At 44.6% G+C, this 24,197-nt stretch overlaps 1 protein-coding gene and 1 long non-coding RNA gene across 7 annotated transcripts in view; one reads left to right on the forward strand and one right to left on the reverse strand.

Moving 5' to 3' along the window:
* The window catches only part of PALM2AKAP2 (PALM2 and AKAP2 fusion), a 463,139-nt gene that overhangs the window by 89,813 nt on the left and 349,129 nt on the right, over positions 1-24,197 (forward strand). The window contains exon 1 of one of the 6 annotated variants that reach the window (XM_084781899.1): positions 16,520-16,536. The exons of the other annotated variants lie outside the window; for them this stretch is intronic. The gene's annotated coding sequence lies outside the window, so the exon portion shown is untranslated. Of the gene's footprint in view, positions 1-16,519; positions 16,537-24,197 lie in introns of those variants that run through there. 6 annotated transcript variants of the gene reach the window in all.
* LOC311597708 lies at positions 2,580-9,143 on the reverse strand. Its single transcript, XR_014779325.1, has 3 exons — positions 8,639-9,143; positions 6,538-6,639; positions 2,580-3,453 (listed from the first exon to the last, which is right to left on the reverse strand). It is a non-coding gene; the product is annotated as an uncharacterized lncRNA (long non-coding RNA).

The raw sequence follows: 24,197 nt of genomic DNA on the forward strand, positions 1-24,197 counted from the left end.
TGCATCGGGCTAGTCTAGCTAGCCAGCTTGTGGGGTTCCTGTCCAGGCATCTGTGTGCTGGAATTTACAGGCAGGCTGCCACACCCATCTGCCTTTTATGTGAGTTCTGGGGATCTGTACTCCAGGCTGTGTGTGTGTGTGTGTGTGTGTGTGTGTGTGTGTGTGTGTGTGTGTGCATGTATGTAAAAAAGAAGTACAAACAATCTCATTGACCAGTTGTGGAGATTGGCTCACTAATGTAAGGTTCAATGTGCAAAGGTGTCAATTTTTCCTGGGGAGTCACAACCATCCAGACAGAGCACTGCCAATGGACCAAAGTACATTTCCACTGAAGCCAAGTTTGCTGAACTGATGAATTTATTGAGGTTACTTATAGTTAAAAGGGTTACTAACAGGATTGGTGACCCCAAAGCTGCCACACCACTAAGAATTACCCCAGCATGGGTAATTAATTCCCCAGGGCTGCATAGACAGAATTATCCCCAGGCCCTATTCTATTACCTCCTAGGGCCCTGGGATTACATGCAGCTAGTGTAGAATTACATAGAGCTAGGAAGGAGGTTGTAGGAAGGGCTGCCTGGAATCCCAAGCCCTCCTATGAGAGAATGTCAAAGGCTCAATCCTGAGGGGCCTCTTTCAGGTAACCAGTAAGACATTGTGACATTAAGTCACATTAAGACTAATTAAGACATGAAGGGCTATGATGCACAAAGGATGACCCTCTACAATAGTATGGGGAAGTGCTATTGTAGATATACAGATATTAGAAATATGGCATGGAACTATACATCTTAAAGGGAGAGGTTAGACTCAATAATTGGGAGGTTGCCAAAAAGTACAGGCTACATAGGAACACTTGTCTAAAAATCAACCACTACCACCACCACAACAACACACAGAGAGAGGTAGAAAAGAAAAGAAAAGAAAAAGAAGAAGAAGAAGAAGAAGAAGAAGAAGAAGAAGAAGAAGAAGAAAAAGCTATGCAAGGTACATTAAAGAACATATTAATATGCTAGAGTGCCTGGAATCATGTTTCATAATGATTTCAACAAAATTACCTCTTCTTGCACCCCCCCCACGTGAACAGAAAAAGACATATATATACACACACATCCATGTAAAGGCACAACACCACATATACATACACAGAACACATATACAAACACACACATAATCATGAAAACACATACACAGAAAATATAAACACACACATATACACATACATATATATACAAGTGCTCAGAACACAGACACACACACAGATAACAAAAGCACAGATGCACATGCCCAGAAAACACACACACATGCATAGAAGAACACAAATATAAATGCACGTGCATGCACACACACACATATTCATATACACACAGGCGCACATAAAAACAAACACATACACATACATAAAACACACATATACCCACATATACCAACACAATACATATACATGTACATAGACAAACATACACAGATACATGTATATCCAATACACAAACATAAATATCCATACAAACACACATACACAACCACACACACAAACATAGACATATATAAACATACATAAACACAAAAATAAGCATACATAAATGTATATACACACAAAATAAGCACCCCTCCCACAAAAACACATATAATCAAGCACATATACACAAAAATACACAAGCACAAATATACACACATGCATATACACATAGAGAAACATAATCTGCTTACTCCTCAGTGCCTATGTTTTCTATTCTGTAGCTCTAACCATCGCTCAAGAGATCTCGCACCTTTGCACACAGTCCAGGTTCCTAGAAAGAAGGGGCCATTGATGTTCAGTGCATTTGAGGGAACTTCTCAGTTTGGGATTTGCCTTCCACAACAGAAGCCAGCTTCCTGTTATCCCAGCCTCCCCTTCATCTATGGCACAGAAAGATATTTAGGCTGGGTTGCAGTCCTAAACTGGTGGCTTAAAGCTTCAGGCACCACTGGCCAATCTGGCAGAGGTGACAGCAGGCTCAGGAGTTCCTAGCTGTAGCCATGACAGGGCTTCTTGGGGGAAGCAGGCAGAGCCCAGCATCTGTGAGGTCAACAGAGCAAGCTGTGGCTGCTGGCTCATAGGCCATCTCTGCAGGGTGATGCCAACTTGTTTCTGCCCATGTAGTTTCTAAGCCTGTGGTTCTCAACCTGTGGGTCACGACCTTTCACAGGGGTCATCTAAAACCATTGGAAAGCACAAATATTTACATTATGATTCAGTGATGAAATTACAGTGACGAAATAGCAACAGAGACAATTTTATGGTTGGGGGTCACCACAACCTGAGGAACCATATTAAAGGGTTGCAGCATTAGGAAGGCTGAGGACTGCTGCTCTAAGCCCAGCTTGCTGGACTCCCCAAAAATGATGGGGGGGGGGAACATCCTAAAACATTTCTCTTGTTACATTAGTTACTTCCCACAAGCTGAAGAACCCTATTGATAGTTATTTTTGGTACTGCCATATTTTGTGGAGAAGTCTGATTTCAACATCCATTATTGTACATTTCTTAAATTAGAACAAGCTTTTAGGTCAAGTTGATATGTTTTGGCAGTTTTGTTTATTTAGAGCTGTGGGATCCAGCAGAATTGCTATTGAGCACAGATAGCTATAACCTTAAATTAATTAAGAGTAAAGGAAACCTTCAGCCACCACCACGCCACTGTTCAGTAGCTACATGTGGCTGGGGATAGTGTACTTAACAGTGATGTTTAAAGCATTTCTGTCATCACATACAGTTCTACTCGACAGTACGGTCCAGAAGGATCTTAACTCTGGTTATCTCACAGAGCAACAAGAGAGAAAAAGATAACTGTAGGGTAAATGAGCAGCCTTGTGCTACTGTATTATAAAACAAACAAACAAACAAACAAACAAACAAACATGTTGGTCTTGTAAGCTGATCAAAGCATGTTTCACCCCACTGTTTAAATCACTCTTGCTTCTTGCCCTCTGCCTTTTAAGGCCTCTTTTTCTGTGCTGAGACTGGGACAGTGAATTTGTTCAAGTTCTATGGACACAGGCCACACATCCTCTCAAAGTCCAGCCATCCTAACGGGGTTTCCGTGAGCATAACAATGTGATCCAGGGGGGCAGGAGTTCATGTTGGCAATTGGTCTATAAGGAGCCCCGGAGAGGAGGTGAGTCTGCGATTCTGGCCACGTGGCTTTGAGCAAACCGCTTCACTTTCTGGACTCCATCTCCAGTCCATGGAACCGATTCAACGGACTCGTTTTTAAGTGCGCTTCTATTACCAACATTCCAAAGTTCTGTGTTCTCATATGGACTTGTTTGGTTAGTTACTCTCTCTTCGGGAGAGCTGAAGCCATGGGCAGGAGTAGTTGGGACTCAGGCATTACATTACATGACTCCCAGAGGGGAGTCCTTATTCAATTTGGTGGGCGCTGACCCATTCCACTGGTGGCAAATCTTGTACTGTAAAAGGAAGGAAAAACAAAGTGAGACAACATTGCCGCTCCCCCACTCCAACCAACTCTACGGCCAAATTTTTTTTATTGTTATGACAATTAATGTTTAAATGTTTGTGAGCAACTTGCAAATAACTAAATTTTAAATCTGTAATCTCTTTTTGGGTGGCCCAGCTCCATGCCTGGCAACTCACTGCCTGCAAAGGGAACACAGTCTACCGAAAAAAAAAAAAAAAAGATCAAATTGTTCCAAATAACTAGCTGTGTGTTCTCCTAAAAAAAAAAAAAAAAAAAAAAACCACACATTCAAACTCACATTTCAAAGTTCCTGTGTGAGATCAGCCACCTGGTGCATCTCAGAGAAAGAATGCAGGGCCCTTCAGAGAGCTTCTTGCCTACTAAGGAGTTCCAATCCACACCTCAGTGCCCACCCCCTCACTCGAGGCTTCCCACCTTCTATTACCAGGCAGGATGTAGTCCTCAGCTTCTTGAGAAGCAAGGGTATTCTAGGAGAGTCCTGAAGCCCATGCAGATTTTATAGCATTGAGGGTTTTTTTTTTTTTAACTTTTACCATTATGGCTGTGTGTGCGTTGTGTTTGCGTGTGTGTGTGTGTGTGTGTGTGTGTGTGTGTGTGTGTGTTGACGCCCATGCCTGCGCATGCGTGGAGCCCAGAGGGGAGACGTCACTGTCCTACTCTGTTGCTCTCCACCTTACTCCTTTGAGACAGGATCTTTCATGGATCCTGGAACTAGGCTTGCAGCCAGCAACTCCCTGTGATCCTCCTGCCTCCACCCATGACACTGTTGGGCTTACAGGCAAGCGCAGCCATGCCTGGCTTTTTACATGGATGCTGGCATCTGACTTAGGTCCGCAAGCATCTCGTCCACTGAACTGTCTCTCTAGCCCCTCTTAGGATTTCCTACCCACTACTCTGCAGGTTCCTTATTGTCAGTGGGTGCTGCCACCACAATACCATCTAGGAAGCTTCTCCTCTGCTAAATATTCCTCATGCAGCTAGATGGCTTTTGGTCACCATCTTCCTCATTCCGAGACGGGGAGGCGGGAGGAGCTCTAGGAGGTAGCAGCTTGCCTTGCCTCACTCACACCTCAAAGCTCATCAGCAGTGTGGAGTTGAGAAGCTTTGGGAGCCTGAGTTGCCAGACAAATCTTGCCTCCACACGTAGATGAGGAAGACACATAGGTGCAGAACATGGATGTTAAGTAGGTGACCTTCACAGCGCTGCACTCTGGGAACAGCAGCTGATGGTCCCTGGTGTGAGTAATGCTTAGCCCAGCACCTCGAAGTTTAAGACTTTGTGGGATCTCCCTAGGCTCCTCTGACTTAGGTGTTAAGGGTCAGTTTTTCACTCGCATGAATTTTCAAGAGCTCCACAGATTTGTTAGAATTCACATTATCAGTGTAAAGACACGTAACCTTCTCCCAGGGATAAATATTAATGCAGGAATCTGTAGAGCAAGTGTTCTCCTGGCTAAGGCCACTGAAAGCCTCATCTCCCTTAGCAGGCCTTCCCAGAGCCGCTTGGACCTGGAGGATCATACACTAGACCCATCCGTTTCTCATCCTGGTACATAAGCCTTGCACTGTACAGGAGGAATACTTTAATGTGGCATTTTTTTTTTCTGCTGAAACATCCTGTAGATTTTTTAAAAACGTATCTGCACAGGGGAGATTTTGACCTTTGAATAATATATGTGCTCAGAAAGGTCTTGGGATATTTTAACATGTTAAGCTGAGATAGCCCCTAGGGGTTTATTTTGGTCCCTGTTGGCTACAGTTTCATTTTAAAAACCTGTGGGATTTTTTACTGTCTCTGGGAACTTTCAAGATATTTTCACTGCGGTGTATTTCACGCTCTTTTGTGACCCCTTTATCAAAGGCGACTGGCAGTCCGTTGATAACTTCTTCTTATCTCCTGTGCCCTTCCTCTGTCAGTGAGCAGTGTGACTTACAGCTCAAGCTGCTGGGGCCAGCCCAGCCTCCTGGAGGCATAATCCATCACCATATTCCAAATTGGGATCTTCTTCTTAATATGGACAGGTACTGTGATGGATGGCATCAACCATCAGTTTGACAGGATGGAGAATCTCCTAGGAGATAGAGCTTTGGGTGTGTGCTCCAGAGAGGCTCTATAACTGGTCAATTGAGGTGGGAAGTCCCACCCTAAACATGGGCAGATCTATACCATGGGCTGGACTCCAGCCCACGTGAGAATGAGAGAGCAAGCAGAGCATCAGCAACTCCTTTCTCTCTGCAGATGATGTGACCAGCTCGCTCATTCCCCCACCATGATCGTCAGCACCTGTGTTAAACCACAGCCTAAACAAAGCCTTCCTCCGTTAAGTCACTTCTAGTATTTACTCACACCAATGGGAACCTAACCCATGCGCATCTCCGACACTTAAAATCTCTCCATCCTTTGACTGTACCAGTCAAAAGGAATGCAGGCGCAGACAGGCCAGCACAACAGAGGCATCAGGAGGATGGGGTCTCTTCCACACAGGTGGCTTCTAGTCAATGGATAAATATGAGCCTTGCTGGGTCTTGACCAAGGCCAGAAGGAATTCTGCTGTGGGTGCAGTATGATAGCCCCCAACTTCAACTGGGAATTAGTTACAGCCACATGCACTTTTTTGTGTATTTATTGAATTTTATTCATTAATTTGTGGAAAGACACAATTTACAAAAGGCAATGACATCATTGCTTTCTTAAAACTCCTTTCTATATTTACAGATAAATATTTTTTTTTTTTACTACTCTGCCTAGACACAGGGAGACCAGTGCACCTAGAATGCCACTAGCTCCAAGGCTAGGGTTTGGCATCTTTGGAGAACCACAGACTACCATCAAGTGCATTTCTGCCTTGGAGGCTATTATTTTCTGAAGAAGAGGAATTTTGCATTGGGGGTTTTGTGGACGAGTATGCAGGAATTGGTCTTAAATGATATGAAGCTTGACACCCCTCCCCCATATTCATAAGAGAACATGCAAGGTTCCCGTCTTGTGTATCGTTGAGTTTCTAAGACTATTAGAGTGATTGTAAGAAACAGGCATTCAATAAATACTTACTGAATAAATGCACATAAGTGCTGATCAGGTTCCTTGTAGAGACCGAAATGCCACCTCGCATAGGAGCCTTGGAATCAGGTATCGCTGGTGAGGATGAGCAGTCTCGGCGAAAGGAGGAAGGAGAGAAGGAATAAAGGAATTGTAATCAAAGGAAATAAAAAGCACAAAGGGGTGGGGACGCAGATTCTGAGTTTCCAATCCTTCCAGCAGAAGTCCAGGACGACAGCTCAGCACCGGATGGCCAGCAGCAGTTCTTCACAATAAAATGCAAACAAATCCCTGCTCCCTGTCTACTCAGGTAATTAAACTGCATTCTGTCTCAAGTCTCTGATGGGGTTGAAGACCAGATAGTTTAGTTTTACAATTAAGCTTAATCTTAGGTCTAGATAGATGTTTTAAGTTGATAGAGATGAGATATGATAGATATTGATTTTCATTCAGAATTTTAGACTCATCAATATAGGAAAGAGGTTTTCTTCAAGGTTGCCAAATTCAAACAGATAAAACGCTATGAATGTAACATTTTTATAATTCCTGATTGTTTTGTGGTTCTTCTTGCTGTATGTAGTTATTTTGCATATGTGTAATTATATAAATGTACATGTAAAAAAACAAAAAACAAAAAACAAAACAAATCCCAGCTCCTGAAGTCCTGCTGAGGTTACAGTCCAGAAGTTGGACCTGGGCTAAAATAAAGGCCAGTTGCTTTTGTGAGACAATAAGCCATTTCTGGAAGGTTTTGGGTTCCTCCTTGCTGGGTTTTTTTTTTAAAACACTACTGCAGGGTTGCCTGGGAATGTGTTAACTTGAAGAGTGAACACCTCAAGGACGGGCCATGAAACTCTTCTACAACAGGTTACCTACTGTCCTTTGGCCACTAGTGTGCTTCTGAGTATTTGGAGTTGTCTTAGCAGAGCTAAGATCATGTTTAGGTATTCCTGGGGCTGGGGAGATGGCTCAGTGGTTAAAAGCAGTAGATGCTTTTCCAGAGGTTCCAGGTTCAACCCCAGCACTCACATGGTAGCTAACAACCATCTGTTACTTCAGTCCCAGGGCATCTAGCACCCTCGTCTGGCCTCTACAGGTACTGCATGCAGGTGGTGCACAGGCATACTCATAGGCAAAACACCCATACACACAAAATAAAAAGGAATATGATCTCAAAAAAATAAAATAAATACACTGTATGAAATTATCAAAGAATCAATGAAAATATTAATTATCATTAAAAACACACCCTTACCTTCTTTTATAGATTCATTCAAGAGTGATATCCTTTTCAGTGTCCAGTGGCATGCTTTGCCAAAAGGAATGAGACCACAATCCCTTCCAAACATCTTAAACCAAATGGGTCCACCAAATTATGAACCCTACTCTTTCTGACCAGTGTGGAGGTGGCTACACTTCTTTCTAGCCAGTGACACCGTCTCAGATAACTCTCATCTACCAATGGAGAGGAAGAATGTAATACAATGTTTCTAAATGAATGTACAGATTTAGATAGCAATTCTGAAGTACTTTCTCTGCTTCCCAATTAGTCACCATTCAGTACTAACCAAGCATCCTTAGGCTGGACTTTGTCCTGGGCACTGTACATGGTGACTTACACATCTACTGTGTACACCGGTTACCTTAGGCATATACCTGGATGTTGAAGGATGGTCTTGAAGTAATAGCAGAAGAAATAGTGTTTTTTTCCCCTAATGGTTCCATTTCCTCCTTGACTGTCCTCAGTAATGGCCTCAGAAATGCTATCTCATAACTGTAATTTTGCTACTGTCATGAATTGTAACGTATCTGATATGTGTGAGTCACCCAAATGGGTCTAGACCCATGGGCTGAGAGCAACTGCCCTAGAGACATGTAAGCTGAAGAGAGTTTTGAAAAGGCCACTCCAGTTGGTGTATATATGAAAGGGGAAGGGTTCTAGAAAGTTGGGATGGAGGGCTAGAGAGCCAGAGTTAGGAAGTAGAGTGATTTCTATGCTTCTCCAAAGTGGATCAATGTCCTCTCTTCCCACTGGTTTGGCTAAAGAGGACCACTGAAGAGATAGAAGACATATTAGACCATTCAAAGTGTGGTGTGTAACGAGGGCACCCACCTCCATCTCTCCTCCAGAGTCTTCAGGAAGCCCCACCATGACTAGTAATACTCTTCAGGTGATAGATTTTGAATAGTGAGTGGGAAAAAAAATTGCTGGAATTTTCTTAATGGCTGAGCAAGATAAATGAAAAGTGAGGGAACAAAATCTCAGCCTTCCTCAAGGCAAAGCCTCACAGAGTGGCCATTGTTTCTTCCCTTTTCGTCCTCCTCACTGTTTACAGTCAGCATGTTGGGCCATTTCCTAATCTGTGAGCTCCTTTGACAGCTGGTGGTTAATAACTCTGTGCCTTCTGTCTCCCCGAGAGGGAAACTCACTATTCCAACAAGTTCCCTTAATGCTAACGACAGGTCATTTTGTATTCATTTCACTTAAGAGACACCCATGACTTGATTCTGTCCATTTTAAGGTCAATCTGGAAGCATCAGGTTTCTGCCCTCCCCCCACCCCCCATCCTCACTACCAGGGATGGCAGCTGTGCAATGGGATGGTGGAAAGATGTTTGGGTTTGGTGCTTCATTGGCAGGAAATGGAAAGTTGCTGCTGTCAGCTACTTGGTCACAATCACAGTTTCTTTCACATCACAAAGGAAAGGCTCATAGGAGACTGGAATATGGCTGCAGGCAGTCCAGCTGTGTTCTCAGTAATGGACTTGCTATTGCAAAGGGGACGCACAGCTGCATTTGAATAATTTTGTAGGAACACCTAAAAGAGGTTCTCGATAACTTAACCTTGACTTAACGTAAACCCAGAGGGGTGTGAAGGGGAAGATCACAGTTATAACCAGCTTCCTTTTTCCTTGGCGGAGTCTAGAGGTCATCTTGTACTCATTTCACTTAAGATACACCCATGACTTGATTCTGACCACTTTTAGATAACCACCCCTCTCTTGCGTTAAATGGTTTTTTTTTTTAATTGTGTGGTCATTTTTTCCCTTTCAGCTTTATCTTGAAGAATCAATCCAGATAACCACTTAGAAGTAAGTAATGCATTGTAAAGGACAGCCTGGAGCCAGTAAGAAAAGAATAGATTATAATTGAACACTGAAACTTAAATAGAAGTGTGCTGATAAGTAGGCATTTGGCAAGTGCCCATTTAAATTAATGAACTTAATGAAATTAAGTTCATTATAATTCAATGACATTATATTGTATTTCCTTAGTGGTACTAACTAATAAATTTCAGGTGTTTAAAGTAACCACATATGACTTTGTCTATCACATTATAGGCTGGATATACTATGTTCCACTCTTCAAAGATAGTTCTATTAAAACTAGGAATTTTAATAGTTGGCGCCAGGAGTTCTTTAGAATATATAAAGAGGCAAGAGGATCTGGTCAAGTCATTTCTACAATGTTTTCATTTCATATGCTTTAATCACTGATACCATCAGTAGATTCATATACTGCAGTCACCTAGTGCTTCAGAGGAGAGAAAAAAAGACATTTTCTTTCTATTTCCGATTTGCTACTATTGCTTAGCTGCTGGGCTGTTTGGCAGTGTGGACAAAGGTATTTGTTGCTGTGGAGAGTGGGCCCATCCGCCAAGTCATCCAGGCCCTGTAGCGATGAACTCAGCCATCCTTATCCCAGGAGAAGTGGACAGCAGCATCTCCCTTTCCATCTTGTCACAGTTATATTGCTCAAGTGACCTAGGGAGAAAACATCTTCCCACGCATGAGACTGTCTGGGGGCGGGGGGCATGCTGTTTTCCAAGAACACTTGGCTTTCCAACTGTTTCCTTGGGTAAGACCAGATACATGACAAGTGAGTTCTCTGTAGTTGACCTTGTCTGTCTGTTCAAGCCACCTGGCTTCTTCTCTTCATTTCTGGCTAAAGTCCTCTTCCAGGCCTGTGTATTGCTGTGCACATTAGATCATGGGTATGCCAAGCTGACCCTACTTAGAACAATTTGAACTTAAGTAGAACATGGTTCTCATGCACGTGTGGGTGTGTGCACATATGTGTGCATGCACATCTGTGTGTGTGTGTGTGTGTGTGTGTGTGTGTGTGTGTGTGTAGATTTGTATGCCTGCAGTTCTGGGTACAGTAGAGATGAAGGAAATGTCTTCAGCTGCACAGCACATCAACCATGGGACCAAATTGTGATGTCTTGGGTCTTCATGATGCACAATTAAGAAGTTGCTTCTCCAAAAAAAAAAAAAGTTGCTTCTCAAAACTGATATTCCTTGAGAATTTACTGCCAATCAGTAAATTCTGAAGCATTGAAAGATGAAAAAGAAAAAAAAGTTGCTTCTCCTTAACCTACTTTGCTCTTTTTTTGGGTGGGACAGGGAAGAATGCCCATAATGTATTCCTAAATTAAACAAAAATTATTTCAAAATGGTATATCCTACACATATTATACATATATGTGCACATATACACATTTTATATTTACTTCACAATGTGCTCTTTATAAATGTGTTTTGGTGGTAGGAGAGGGAAAGAGAAGATGGCATCAAAGTGGACTTACATGCAATAATTTTTCTGGGGGTGGTGTGCATTGGACCTGTTCAAGTACGCCTCCATGATGCACTTTCCCACCATGCTGTTGAAGGAAGAAGAGAACAGAAAAAGGAGCCACTGTTCCCTTGGTTTTAGCGTGAGAATTTGAGTTTGCTTTCTGTTTCTATGCAGTGGCTGGGGAAGATGGGGATATCCCTCTGGCTTTCAAATGCTAGGGACTGGGGCCAAATGTAAGGAAAGCCAAGTAGATATTTCTCCCACGGTGGTTATCTTTAGTCTGTGCTGAGGTCATTGCCTGCTCATGGGCTCTGGGCCAAATTCACACTGGTTCTTAGACTCAGAAAAACCACCAGCCACTCAGGCTCAGACTTTTTCACAGGCTTAAGCAGGGTTCAAATCCCCTGTGTTTTGCCTTGCCCTATGTTCATCTATGCGGGAAATAGGATCTGGGGCCAGTCTTGTGCAAGACAAAAATGAATGGCCATATATACCTTTATGAATGAGCATGCAAATAAATACATAGCATAGAACAAATCTTTCTCTTTCTTTCTATTAGGATAGTGAACATGGAAACAATAGGTTACTTACATTTAAGGTAAATGAGGTGCTAGCTTATTGGAAGACATATATAATAAACTGTGGATGTTGAGAGAGTGGTCAGAATTCCTTAAACAAACAAACAATAATAAAATCTCTATTTAGTCACCCTGGACAGATGATAGTCTATGCAAGGTGAGGCACTCTGAATGGGCATAAGTAGTGTATGCCTGTGATCTCAGCACTGAAGAGGCAGAAGCTGGATAATTAGATGACCAAGGGATCAAGGTCATCCTCAGCTACGTAGCAAGATCAAAACAAACCAGAACTACATGAGACTCTGCCACTAAAAATGAAAAGCAAAAGCCAACCAAAGAAAAAAAATTACCCTTGTTTTGATAGGAGGTGAGAACACAGGTACATTGAAAGGTTAGGCCCTTTCTTTTCAGAGGCATGTAGAAAGCCTTTCTCCCTTTGACCACATTGCAGGAATGTGCTGCCCACGAGCAGTGTACAAGACAGGGTTAAACAGTCTTAGTGACCTGAGCCACTGCTCAGCATGTGCACATCTTCTGCACATTAAATTTAGTCATTCTGATCTTTAACATCTTTATGAACTTGAGAGCATTTGAAAACGGATCAGGAGGACGGCGTTCCCACATCCTTGAATAGCATCATCTGGGAAAGGCCAAGATGCATCTTTTCTCATTGCATATCTAAGGCATTTCAGGAAGAAGAGGACTGGTGACTGTTCTGGATCAGAAAACAAAACCTCAATGGTCCCTGGGAACCATCTGATTCAGGCATCTCACAGAGAGGCACAAAAGATATAAGGACTAGTGGTCAGGGTGAACAATGTGTAGGGCCAGTCTCCCAGATACCCCGAATGCCCAACACAGCTGTGTGATGCAGAGAAGTGTTTGCTCATACTGCCAGAGTGTGTTTGCAAGGAGACACAGTGAAACAGAGCTACTGCCACTGGGCCCTGAAATGAAGTGTGTATGGAGCGCTATGTCAGACAGAAGGCAGCCAGGCCCACAGAGCGGAAGGTGGAAGAAAAATGGGCTCACAGCTAGATTTGGGGCTGTGCAGATCCTAGCTGGATCCATTTACTGAGGTGATTGACAGTCCAGCAAGAATCCCATCTGTCCATTGGAAGTGGATGGAGCGTGAGAGCTGGGTGGGAGAGGGTTTGGGAAGGGGAACGGACAAGGGTGTGGATCAAATGTGGGGAGAATGGAAGTGAGAGGACTAGGAGAGAAAGGGGGAAACCGAAAGCGGGCATCTCTGGGACAATCTGGAGACTTGTATCAGGATATGGAGGTGACTCTGAGAATCCAGCAGCAGGGGACGTGGAGACTGAAGCGGCCACCTCATAGCTAGGCATGATTTCCAGTGAAGGGAGGGGGAATACCAACCCACCCACAAAACATTCTAACGACAACTTATCCCACCGACAAGAAATGCAGGGATAAAGATGGAACAGAGATTGAGAGAATGGGCAACTAATGACTGGTCCAACCTGAGATGCATCCCAGAGGAGAGAACTGATACTCTTAGTGGCACTCTGCTATGCTTGAAAACAGGAGCCTAGCATAGCTGTCCTCTGAGAGGCTTCACCCAGCAATGATTGAAACAGATGCTGAGACCCTCAGCCAAACATTAGGTGGATCTCAAAGAGTCTTGTGGAAGAGTGGAGGAAGGACAGAAGGACCCAGAGAGGACAAGAACTCCACAAGAAGACCAACAGAGCCAACCAACTAGGCCCACGGGAGCTTACAGAAGCTGAAGCACCAGCAAAAGGGCAGGCAAAGACTGAGCACTGGCCCCTGACACATATGTAACTGATGGGCAGCTTGGTGTTCATGTGGGTCCCCTAGCAAGTGGAGCAAGGGCCGTCTCTGACGTGGACTCAGTTGCCTGCTTTTAGATCACTTGTCCCCCTAGCTGGGCTGCCTTGTCTGGCCTCAGTGGAAGAGGATGCATTTAGTCCTGATGCAACTGGATGTGCTGGGGTAGGTTAAATGGGGTGGGAGGCCTCCCCTTTTCTAAGAGAAGAAGGAGAGGAGAAGGGAGGACCAGGAGGAGAGGAGGGAGAGGTCTGTGATCAGGATGTAAAGTGAAAAATAAAAAATAAAAACATCAATAATAAAAAAAAAAGAGAATCCTATCTGTCTATCATAGGACATAATTATAGTGAAGTTTGACACTGTATTGTTTTGGAAACCTATTGAGAGTTCATCCACCAGATTCCAAAGCTAGCTCTTCCTGAAGAACTAACAGAAGGACCTGCTCAACCAGGTGGTTTCGGATCATCTCTGTTCAAATGGGCACCCTCCATTGAACTGGAAGTTTCCTTCTAACTGTATATTCCCCATGCTGTTACATTTAGGTGATGAGGCCCCATCCGAACACCAAAGTCTGAGAGCAATTTGTCAAATATGGTGTTGATGGCTTAGCATGAAAATTCTTGACTGAATCATCTAGATAGTATGATGATCACCCAGACCATCATACAGTTGACGTCTGAGTGATAAGTGTCCCTGGTACCAGAATTGCTTATAAAACTTAATAGTGAAGATTATATTTTCTGGGTGTTTATTTTTAAATTATTATTATTATTATCATCACGTGTTTGTACATGGTATGTGTGTCTGAGTGTGGGCACATGTGCCATGGCAACTTGCACATGGAATCAAAGGTTAACTTTTGGGAGCCAGCTCTCTTTTTTTAACCATGGGCTCCAGAGATGAGACTCAGGCCATCTGGGTTGTACGGCAAGCACCTTACGTGCCAAGCCTTCTCGCCAGCCATGCTGTGCACTTTCCTACATGACCTTGCATTTGCCCGGGAGATAGGATCCCTGTTTTCCTTTAAAGATAAAGATGCAGCTCTGGGAGGCATCGGGTCTTTGTTTTTGCTTTTCTCACGGCTGCCTGCTGCCTACTGCTGAGAACTGGAAAGATGGAGAATTCAGAGCATCCGGCAGGGCTTTGGGATTGGCTCTTTCTTCTTGAGAAATGGGCAGAAATAAAGAGAATAAATTTATCTTTCTTCAGAGAATGGCTGTTTATGTAGAATATTAGGAAACTGACAAAAATAGTTAGGGCTAAGTGGTGGTCACAGCAAGGTCTTGGGGTCGTAGGTCAGTTTAGATGCAAACACAAGTCACATTCTATATAGTGGTAATAAATGTTTGGAAGGCAGTGTTTTTAAATGTTTTACTTAGGAAAACATAATCCCTGGCAATCTTGCTGATTTAGTGTTAAAGGAGTGTAGTCTCCAAAAGAAAACAGGGTCAGCAGGGAATAGTTACTAGGAGGAACACAGCAATTATTGGACATTGTTTCCAGAGAACTGAGCTTTCACAGTCTTTTTGTGCAGGCCTAGAAGCACTGAGCAACCCGCCAGGGCCACACGGTGGCTCAGCTTCAGACTCCTGGGTTCCGTCCCTACGACCAGCTAGCCGGTTTTCTTCAATACATGTCTGCCAGTTTACTGAGACCTATGTCCCGTAGATGGTGACATCTGAGGTGTTCTCTACTTCCTGTGCACAGATACATAGCTGTTCTGAGCGCTAGCATCTCTATTTGATACGGCCCAGCACTCAGGGCCCAATAGCAAGATAAAGCCACTGGCTTTTACACGTTCAGTTTTCCTATTTTCAGTTTGTAGCCATTTGACTCTCAGAATACATTGTGAATAAGGAAACCCTGAAATTGTTAACTCAGTTTTATTCCTGATAAATAGGTAAGTCCCTGTGCTGCTAAGTGACAGGGGTACAAACGGGAGGAAAATCTAACACGTAGCGATTTGCGTAAAGCACCAGGCCTAGCTGACAAAGACGAATTTTCGCTCAATCAAGTAGTTGGTAGAATCATTGACTTTGGGGGCACTGGAATGTGTTTAAGGAGACACAAGTGTTCACATCCATTCCCTACAGCAGTGATCAGAAAAGGAGGGAAAGGAGACATGAAGCCTCCTGCTTTGGAGAATGCCACCAATTATTAAAAGAAATAGCATCATATGCATATATATGTGCATGTAATATGCATTTGCCCTTAATTTTTTAAGTGTATAGGTATTTCACCTGCATATATATGTATATAGGTATACATATATCTGCATATATGCATGAGTGCGTGTGTGTGTGTGTGTGTGTGTGTGTGTGTGTGTGTGTGTATTGTGCATGCAGTGTCCATAGAGGTCTGAAGGTGTCAGATCCCCTGGAACTGGAGTTACAGATGTTTGCGAGCTACCACGCAGGTGTTGGGAATCAAACTTGGGTTCTCTGTAAGAACAGTCAGTGTTTTTACCACTGGGCCATTTCTCCAGCTCAACACAAGTCTGTTTTCTTTTGTTGTTGTTGTTGTTGTTGTTGTTTTTAATGTAGATGTTACAACTGGTAGGTGCTTTATTGGTTTAGAGGTGCGTATGCCACAGAAGCGAACAGTTAAAAGTTGGAATGGGATCTTAGGCGGGTTCTGGTTGAGTCCTCAGTATTTCAGGTGAGGGAGCGGGAGCTGCAAGATTGTAGCTGAACATTTGGGTCACTAACGGATCGACCTAGTCTTGGGATCCACAGCCAGCCCACACTGTGAGACCAGACTGAAGCTTAGGAAACACCTCAGCCCCTTGGCTTGTATTGGACAATTTCACTAACCACTAGCATCCCGTTCTGACTGCAGATGCTAACGACAGCTGTCTGGCCAGCTCAGCAGTGCCCCAGGGAAGGACGACTGGACTCTGTCACCCCAGGGCGTCTCGGCCCCAGGAGCTTCCATCCTGCACACAAAAGACAGTCTCAGACACCATCCTGCTCCATTTCTCATCTTAAAAGCTTTGTCTGAGCTGGCTACCCTGGTCCTGGAAAGCATCACAGGCTTCTTTGAAGTAGGTTGTTTATTTTTCCTGCAACACATCTGCTATTCGTTTTATTTGGATCTTAAAATGCAGTGTTTTGGCTTGTCATGTGAAAAGGGGAGTCTTGGTTTTAGAAAGCATAAGGTGATGGTTTTCATCTGCTCTTCTGTCGCCTTCTACTCATTTGTTCCTTTATTCATGCGGTGACCACTTCATAGATCCTTCCTCTGGGCCCCGGGAATGGTTCTAGCTGCTCAGGAAAACCATGACAAGCAAGAGAAAATCACTGCTGCTACGTTATTCACCCCAGAGGAGACAGAAGGTCAAAGCTGGTGTGATGAACCTTTTTCTGTACTAGGTGCTGATGTGTGCCATGGCCCTCACGGGTGAGTGGGGACAGGAAGTAGGCGAGACCCATGTGGAGTCCATATAGAATGGTTGAGGAAGGATTCTTTGCTAGGGTGGCATTTGTGATGATTGAATAGGGGGAGAAAAACAAGCGGTGTAGCTATATGGAGAAGAACTTTCTAGATCAGCAGTTCTCAGCCTGTGGGTTGCGACCCCTTTGTGGGGGGGTCTGTCAAATGACTCTTTCACAGGGGTTGTGCCACAACCTAATGGACATTTGGTTCTGCTCAGTGGTTTTGTTTTTGCTCTAGTCATTCTGGAAACTTGAAATACACCTCACTCCTGTGGGCCCTCCACACCCCAACACCCACTTGCTCATGCTCTGTCACTGAGCTACACCCCCTCTCCTCGCTGTGATTTTAACTCTTGTCCTTTACTGCTGAGCTCTAAGGTTGAGCACGGTGTCGTCAGCTTTTTAGCGGCTGCGTCTTCTTTTAAAACCTCATTTTGTGTGTGTGTACACGCGCATGCACACATGCCACAGCATTTGCCCAGAAGTCAGAGGACTTTGGGGAGTCAGGTTCTCTCTTTCTGTTACACGAGTAGGGATTGAACGCAGATCCTCAGGTTTGACGGCAAGCGCCTTCCCCTGCTGAGCCATCTTGTCTGCCCTTGCCCGTCCTTCTTTCATGCAGTGTTTGTTCGTGTGTTCTGTCCTGGCTTTTAAAGCGGGCTGTCTCTTGATCGTGTGCAGGGCCTCTTTTCAAAGATGTCTTCCAAATATGCATCCTTTAACACGTCGACATTGTTTCATCCCCCCCCCCCCCATTTGTCTGCGATGGTTAATAGTTGTCTAGGATTTGGAATCACAGATCTCCAGGCAGGTCAGTGAGGGACTAGCTAACCTCTGTGCTTGCCCATGGGGAGTTGTGCTGATTACGCTGAGTACGGTGGGGAGACACACACGGAGAGTGGGCAGCACCATTCCCGGGGTTTGTGTGCTGGACTGCATAATAAGGAGGAAGTGAGCGAAACACAAGCACCTGCTGCTCCCTGCGTCCCGACTGTGGATGTGACGCAACCATACACTCCAAGCTCCAGCTGCACATGTGCCCTCACCATGATGGAATGTATTCTTGATCTGTGAGCCAGATAAACCCTGCTTTTTTGGGTTGCTTTTGTCAGGTTATTTTTATCAAAACAACAGGAAAATAATCAGATACTATCTATCTATCTATCTATCTATCTATCTATCTATCTATCTATCTATCTATCTATAGTGTCCTCCTTGGTCACTCTCCATCTTTTTTCTTTTTCTGAGGCAGGGTATCTCATTAGTTGACCTGGAGCTCACTAGCAAGTCAGCTTGGCCAGCAAGTCCTGGGGATCCACCTGTTTCTGCTCCCCAGTTGCTGGTGGTAGAGGGACTTATTATTGCCCCTAGATTTTTACATGGTGCCAGGAAATCTAAACTCGGGTCCTCCAATTTATGCAACTTACACACTGAACCATGTTGCCAGCCCATTTGTGTGCCCTTTAAAAACAACACACGCCGCATGCACACATTTATTTTGAGAGCAAGAACCATGCCTTGCTTACGTTTTTATCCTCACCTTCAGTACCTAGCACAAGGCGCAGCACACTTTCCATTCTCAATGAGAGAATAAATATCTGAAATCTAGCCACTGACTAAGTCTGCCCTTCTCCCTCAGCATGTGACATGGTCGTTTGTCTTTGCTCTATTGGGGGCTCTCACATTGACCTTGGCTGCTTCCATTTGGGCTTGTAAGTCTCAGATTTACAGGGCATTTCTAATATGAATGCAGGGTTATATATTCTTTTGACCCAGACCACATAACCATATGCTGAGCCCCTTGCATGGTTAACTTTGCTTCTATTTTTAATTTATCCTTGTCATATTTGAGATAGGGAAGATTAAAAAGCATCTGTGGACAGCAGAGAAAGAGTGTCTGGAGCACAGCCCGCTGTAGCTCAGCCAACTCCCCAGGAAGACACGGAACAAGAGGCAGTATGCACCCCACACTGAATGAAAACCACAGCGTCACACAGCCCATGATCTCCTTGAGGGAACAACAGAGCTGTGGGGTGGGGGGCAGAGAGGCGAGAAGGGGGAGTGTCTCGCATCTCCTGTGTCTATACAGGCACTTTCTTAAAAGACAGCCCAAAGGCTGCTTCCCTGCCACCTGCATTTTCTCCATCCATCAGCCTTAGAAACTCCCCCCAAACAAGACCAAAGGAAGGAGGCATCTTTCCCCTCCTCCCCATAACCACAGCTGGGGAGCACAGTTCCATCCGTTCAGCAGATAGATGGGTCTATTAAATAAGATCTGTGGCAGAGAAGTGTTTCTACTCTCCTGCAGTTGTTTTTCACATGGGTTGAGTCAAGGGACTCAAAGAATCCAAGCTGCACTACATGTGGCTCCTGGGCAGTGGCCGCTCCTTCACCTGTCCTCCTGTAGCCGTGAGGTCATCACACGAGTGAAAGATTGATGTGGGAAGTGCCAACCCCACCCTGAGTGTGGCTGCTGGACTGCAGGTTAACTACATTGAAAAGCACAACTGGGCCAATGGCTACTGTTCTTAGAATTAGTAGAAAATGTGCTGCAGACATCTATTGTAGGGTGGAGGAGGAAAAACAAAACAAAACCCTGAAATGCACAGTGTTCTCAACATCTTTTGAGATTGAAGCCTTTTTAATGAAAGTTGACATTTTCTACCTGGCATCACATGATTATTAATGGTCGAGATTGTCTCCCAGGTTTGAGACTTAAACTTAGCGACTCAGGCTTAAAAGGCAAATGCTGTGCTACTGAGCTACAACGCAATTCTTCTATGTGTGTCTTCCTGTATACATGGACATGCATGTTTGCGCACATGCATTGGAGGCCAGAGGTCAACTTTGTGTGGCATCCCTCAGACACTGTACACCGTTTGGTTGTTGTTTGTTCATTTGTTTTGAGACTGGGTCTCCCACTTGACTTGGACTTAAGCCTGGAGCTAGGCTAGGCTGGCCAGCCAGTATGTCTCAGGGATCTACACGTCCCCACCTCCCCAGGCTGAGATTACAAGAGTGTGCTGCTTTGCTCGGCTTTTTACGTGCGTGCTTGGGGAGCGAATCTTCACCAACAGCCGTCTCCCAGCCCCTGAACATGACATTCTCAGTTTATGTCTGCACACACATGTACACATGTGCGTTGACAGTAAGGGACAAATCTCGTTTGTATCTCTGTCTGCAACGTCGAGACTTAGCATATTGCTTGTCATAAAAGCTCAGCAATGATTGCTGAATAATTCCAGCAGATGACAAATTGTATTCTTTGCTGTCCTTGATCTGTAAGTGTGTTCTTTTGTTTATGTTCTAGATGACCTTTATAAAAGCAGAGACGGAAAACTACAAGGACATAGGGACGGGGGAGGAAACACAGAGAAGACACAATAGAAATGAAAAATGGATTCATAAGTCTGAAAGCTAGAAACCCAGGAGCAGAACTAAAATTCTGATTAGACAGTAAATAACAGGGAATTGAATCATTACTGGAAAATAAATTTAAATTTTCCCTCAGAATGTAAGGAGAAAGAGAAAGTGTTTGTGAGCAATGGGAGAAATATTGCTGGCTTTAAAAAGCAGACTGTAATTCCTACCTAAAAAAAATCATAGCCATTTCAACTTGCTAATAACAATTGGAATAGGAGTCATGATAAAGGTTGAAGAGACAGTTTTCTGTTCCACAACTGAGAGCATGTTTCTCACAGCCCAGACAGTCACCAGGATGAAGAACACAGTCTTGCCAGTCACGGCATCACTAGGCAGATGCCCAGCCTCATCATATTTCTACCTTGGCTTCTTTCTTCTTTGAAGCAGAAGGTTATCAGCAAGTTGTGAGGTCCCTGCTGGACCTTGTCGCTTATGAATTCATCAGTTCTTCGACGGCTCCAAGGGCTAAGCTCACAATTGACCATGTTAGCATCTCATTGGAGATAAAGCGAGGAAATTATGGTTGGAGTCTCCCATGCCCCATAAATCTTTATTGTCCCTTAATGCCACTTGCTACAATGTGGTAGTGGACTCCAGGGACGCGCTGAGCATGCCCAGTATTCTCATAGTGACACCGGGGGCTTCGCAGCCTCTGGGATGCTATCTGCCGGGTCTTTGGAGTTCAAGAGGATAGAAGGTCTGCATCAGGACCTCACAGCTGCTGGGACTGGGACACTACCTGCTCTGGTCCTCAATGAGGATTGTGAGTCTGAGATTCAAGAGGCTAGAAAGCTCACATCAAGTGCGCACTGCCACACCCATCGATGGAGCACGTAGTCCAAGCTTCTCACTTCTTTCTTCTTGAAGGTAGTCTCTTGGCACAAGCGATGCTGCCTCAATTCTGCCCTGCGGTCACCTCTAGTGACTCTGTGTATGTGTGTGTGAATATGAGTGTATGTGTGTGCTATGGTGTGTGTGTGTGTGTGTGTGTGTGTGTGTGTGTGTGAGAGAGAGAGAGAGAGAGAGAGAGAGAGAGAGAGAGAGAGAGAGAGAGTGTGTGTGTGTGCGCGCGCATGCGCACATGTACATGCTCAACCTCAAGGAGGGCCAGAGGCGAATGGAGGAGGATGCATGCTCACATCTTCCCCAGCCTCAGTCTCAGGTGTCCAGCACTTTATTCAGCTGCCAGATGGTTCTAGAGTGTACATGTTTGTGCACACGTGTGAGGAGGCCTGAGGTCAATGTCAGATGTCCCGCTCAACAACTTTTCCACCTTGTTTTTTGAGACAGGGCCTCTTGCCAGTCTGGACCTTGCTAATTTGGCTAGGCAGTTTGTCCAGCGAGCACCAGAGATACTCCTGTCTCTGCCTCTCCAGAACTGGGATCGCAAGCTCTCTCTGCTCACTTGTTTTTTTTTCCAAGGATGTTGGGGACCCTGAGCTCAGATCTTGATATTTATGTGAGGGGATTTGACCCCCAAACCATCTCCTTACCCTCAGCTACTAGGTTTTTAGCAACAATCAAAAAAACCAAAACCCAAGCAAAACAAACAAACAAATGAACAAACAAACAAAAACCCTTCCAATTGTGAGCAGTAAACGCACTGAGGGGAAAATGGCCAAGCGTGAGGATGGCCTAAGGATCTTTCTCTCAGGGGCCTTGCAGGGGCAGCTGGTTTCTACACTTGATTTACATGGCCGTCCAAATTGCTCTAGCAGTGACCATGCTACGCTGTACTGTCGCTTTGGGTTTCCTATATTCAGAGGCCAGAACATACTCGATTTGTGTTGTGGCTCCATCCAAGAGAGGGCAGGAAAGCCAGCTGTCCCTGGGCTAGTGAAAAGGTAGCACGTGGGGTCTCAGCATCCCTAGAAACTCGGTAACAATCAGTGCTTTGTGGCTGGAGTTGGATGAATTGTGCTGAAATCCTTGCCAGGGGTGCTGCTCCCTCCCCAGGGGTGCTGCTCTCTCCCCAGGGGTGCTGCTCTCTCCCCAGGGGTGCTGCTCCCTCCCCGAGGAAACACTTCAGGCAGCTTCTCAGGCCTTCCCTTATATGGAGCTCTCCTTTAGGTACAAGGGAGTGACAGCCACTTACAGTGTCGCCAGCAGGGAACAGATGGCAGTGTCAACCCCCTTGGGATTTCAGTCCCAGTCAGTCCTATCTGTGTAACCTCCTGTTCTAGGACCTGCGCCCTGATAATGGATTTGGGCTGCCAACAGGTTGAGAGGGCGATAGGTGGCAGTTAGAGACACTGGCCAGATAGCTGCATGTGAGAGAGCGTGGAGGGACGCCTCTCCACCCCCACCAAGTTACTTAGTACAGTGATATGAAGTAGAAAAAAAATGGAGCAATATATAAACTATGAAATAGATGTGTCGCCATACACATTCATATTTAATCATTTAGTTCAGTTTTAAAGTCAGAGTTAATGGAGAGTAATATTAATTATTATTGGTGAATAATTATGAGAACCCAGCTGAAGTGTCCTCACACTCAGAAAGCCCACTTGAAGAGGATGTCTAACCTTTTAGCATGTGATATAATATCCTTTACAAAGTTACAAAAAGATCTCAAGTATGTTTATACTTTTGTGTTGGGCAGAATTCACAGCTACTTTCTACCATGCTTGGCCTCTGGGCCTCAGGTTGGGATACCCTGGCTAGCACAATAGAAAGAAGTGTTAGTGTTATCCCCTGGCAGCTGAAGGAGGGCGGGTAGATCTGGCTCTGTTTTAGGGACACGGTCTCACTTCTCATGCACACTCAGTTTTTGTTTTTTGCTTGTTTTTTTTATTTTTATTTTTAATATTTTCGAGACAGGCTTTCTCTGTGTAGCCTTGGCTGTCCCGGATTTGCTTTGTAGACCAGATTGGTCTTGAACCTGCCTTTGCTTCCCTGAGTGCTGGGACCACGCCCAGCTTTTGATAATATTAGCTTCAATTTGCATTTTGTAGATGATGAGACAAAGGCATGGAGAGATTAATACACGCATACCCAACATGGCACAGCTACTTTTCGGTCACCTAGAACTCAACCCTAAGCAGTCTGGTTCTAGGAGGATTTTGTTTGTTTGTTTTTGTTTTGTTTTATTTTGTTTTGTTTTGTTTTGTTTTGTTTGAAACAATGTCTCTCTATGTAGCCCTGGCTGTCATGGATTTGTTTTGTAGACCAGGCTGGCCTGGAACTCACAGAGATCTGCCTGCCTCTGTCCCCAACATGCTGGGATTAAAGGCATGCACCACCTCTATCTGGCTTCGAGGGGGCATTTTAACTGCTACAAATGGGAAGGGGCCACAGCATGGCAAAAAACGGCAGAAGAAACATGACCGAAGCAAATTTGGGGGGGGGATGGGAACAAGTCCAATAAGATGGGAGCACATAAGAGGACGGTGAGAAAGGTCTACTGGAAATGCAAGCTGCTGTTGAATGGTGAAGAGGCTTGAAGGCTGCTATGGATGCATCATAATTGTGATTGTCACTGCCAGTATGAGCCAAGACTTTTTTCTGCTGAAAATATTATTTTTTATTGATTGAGAATTTATATATACATATCATATGTTTTGATCAAGTCCACCCCCTTTTCACCCCATTCAATTCAACCTCTGTCTCCATCACTAGTATCTCCTCCCATTTTCATGTGTTCTCCTCTTTTCTCTTTCCTTTTTAAACCCATGGAGTCCACCTAGCGGTGCCAGCATGTGCATGGGTGTACGAGCCTGGGGTCTGAATCTTGGAGACAAGTGAGTCTCCCTCTCCCAACAGCCAGCAATTGCCAATAGCTTCCCAGTGAGGAGAGGGCCGTCCTGACCACCTCACCTCTCCGTGCTGAGACTCTGTCCAGCTTGGC

Source organism: Acomys minous (assembly GCF_964271855.1).
Source record: "Acomys minous genome assembly, chromosome: 1".
In the NCBI taxonomy this organism is placed as follows: domain Eukaryota; kingdom Metazoa; phylum Chordata; class Mammalia; order Rodentia; family Muridae; genus Acomys; species Acomys minous.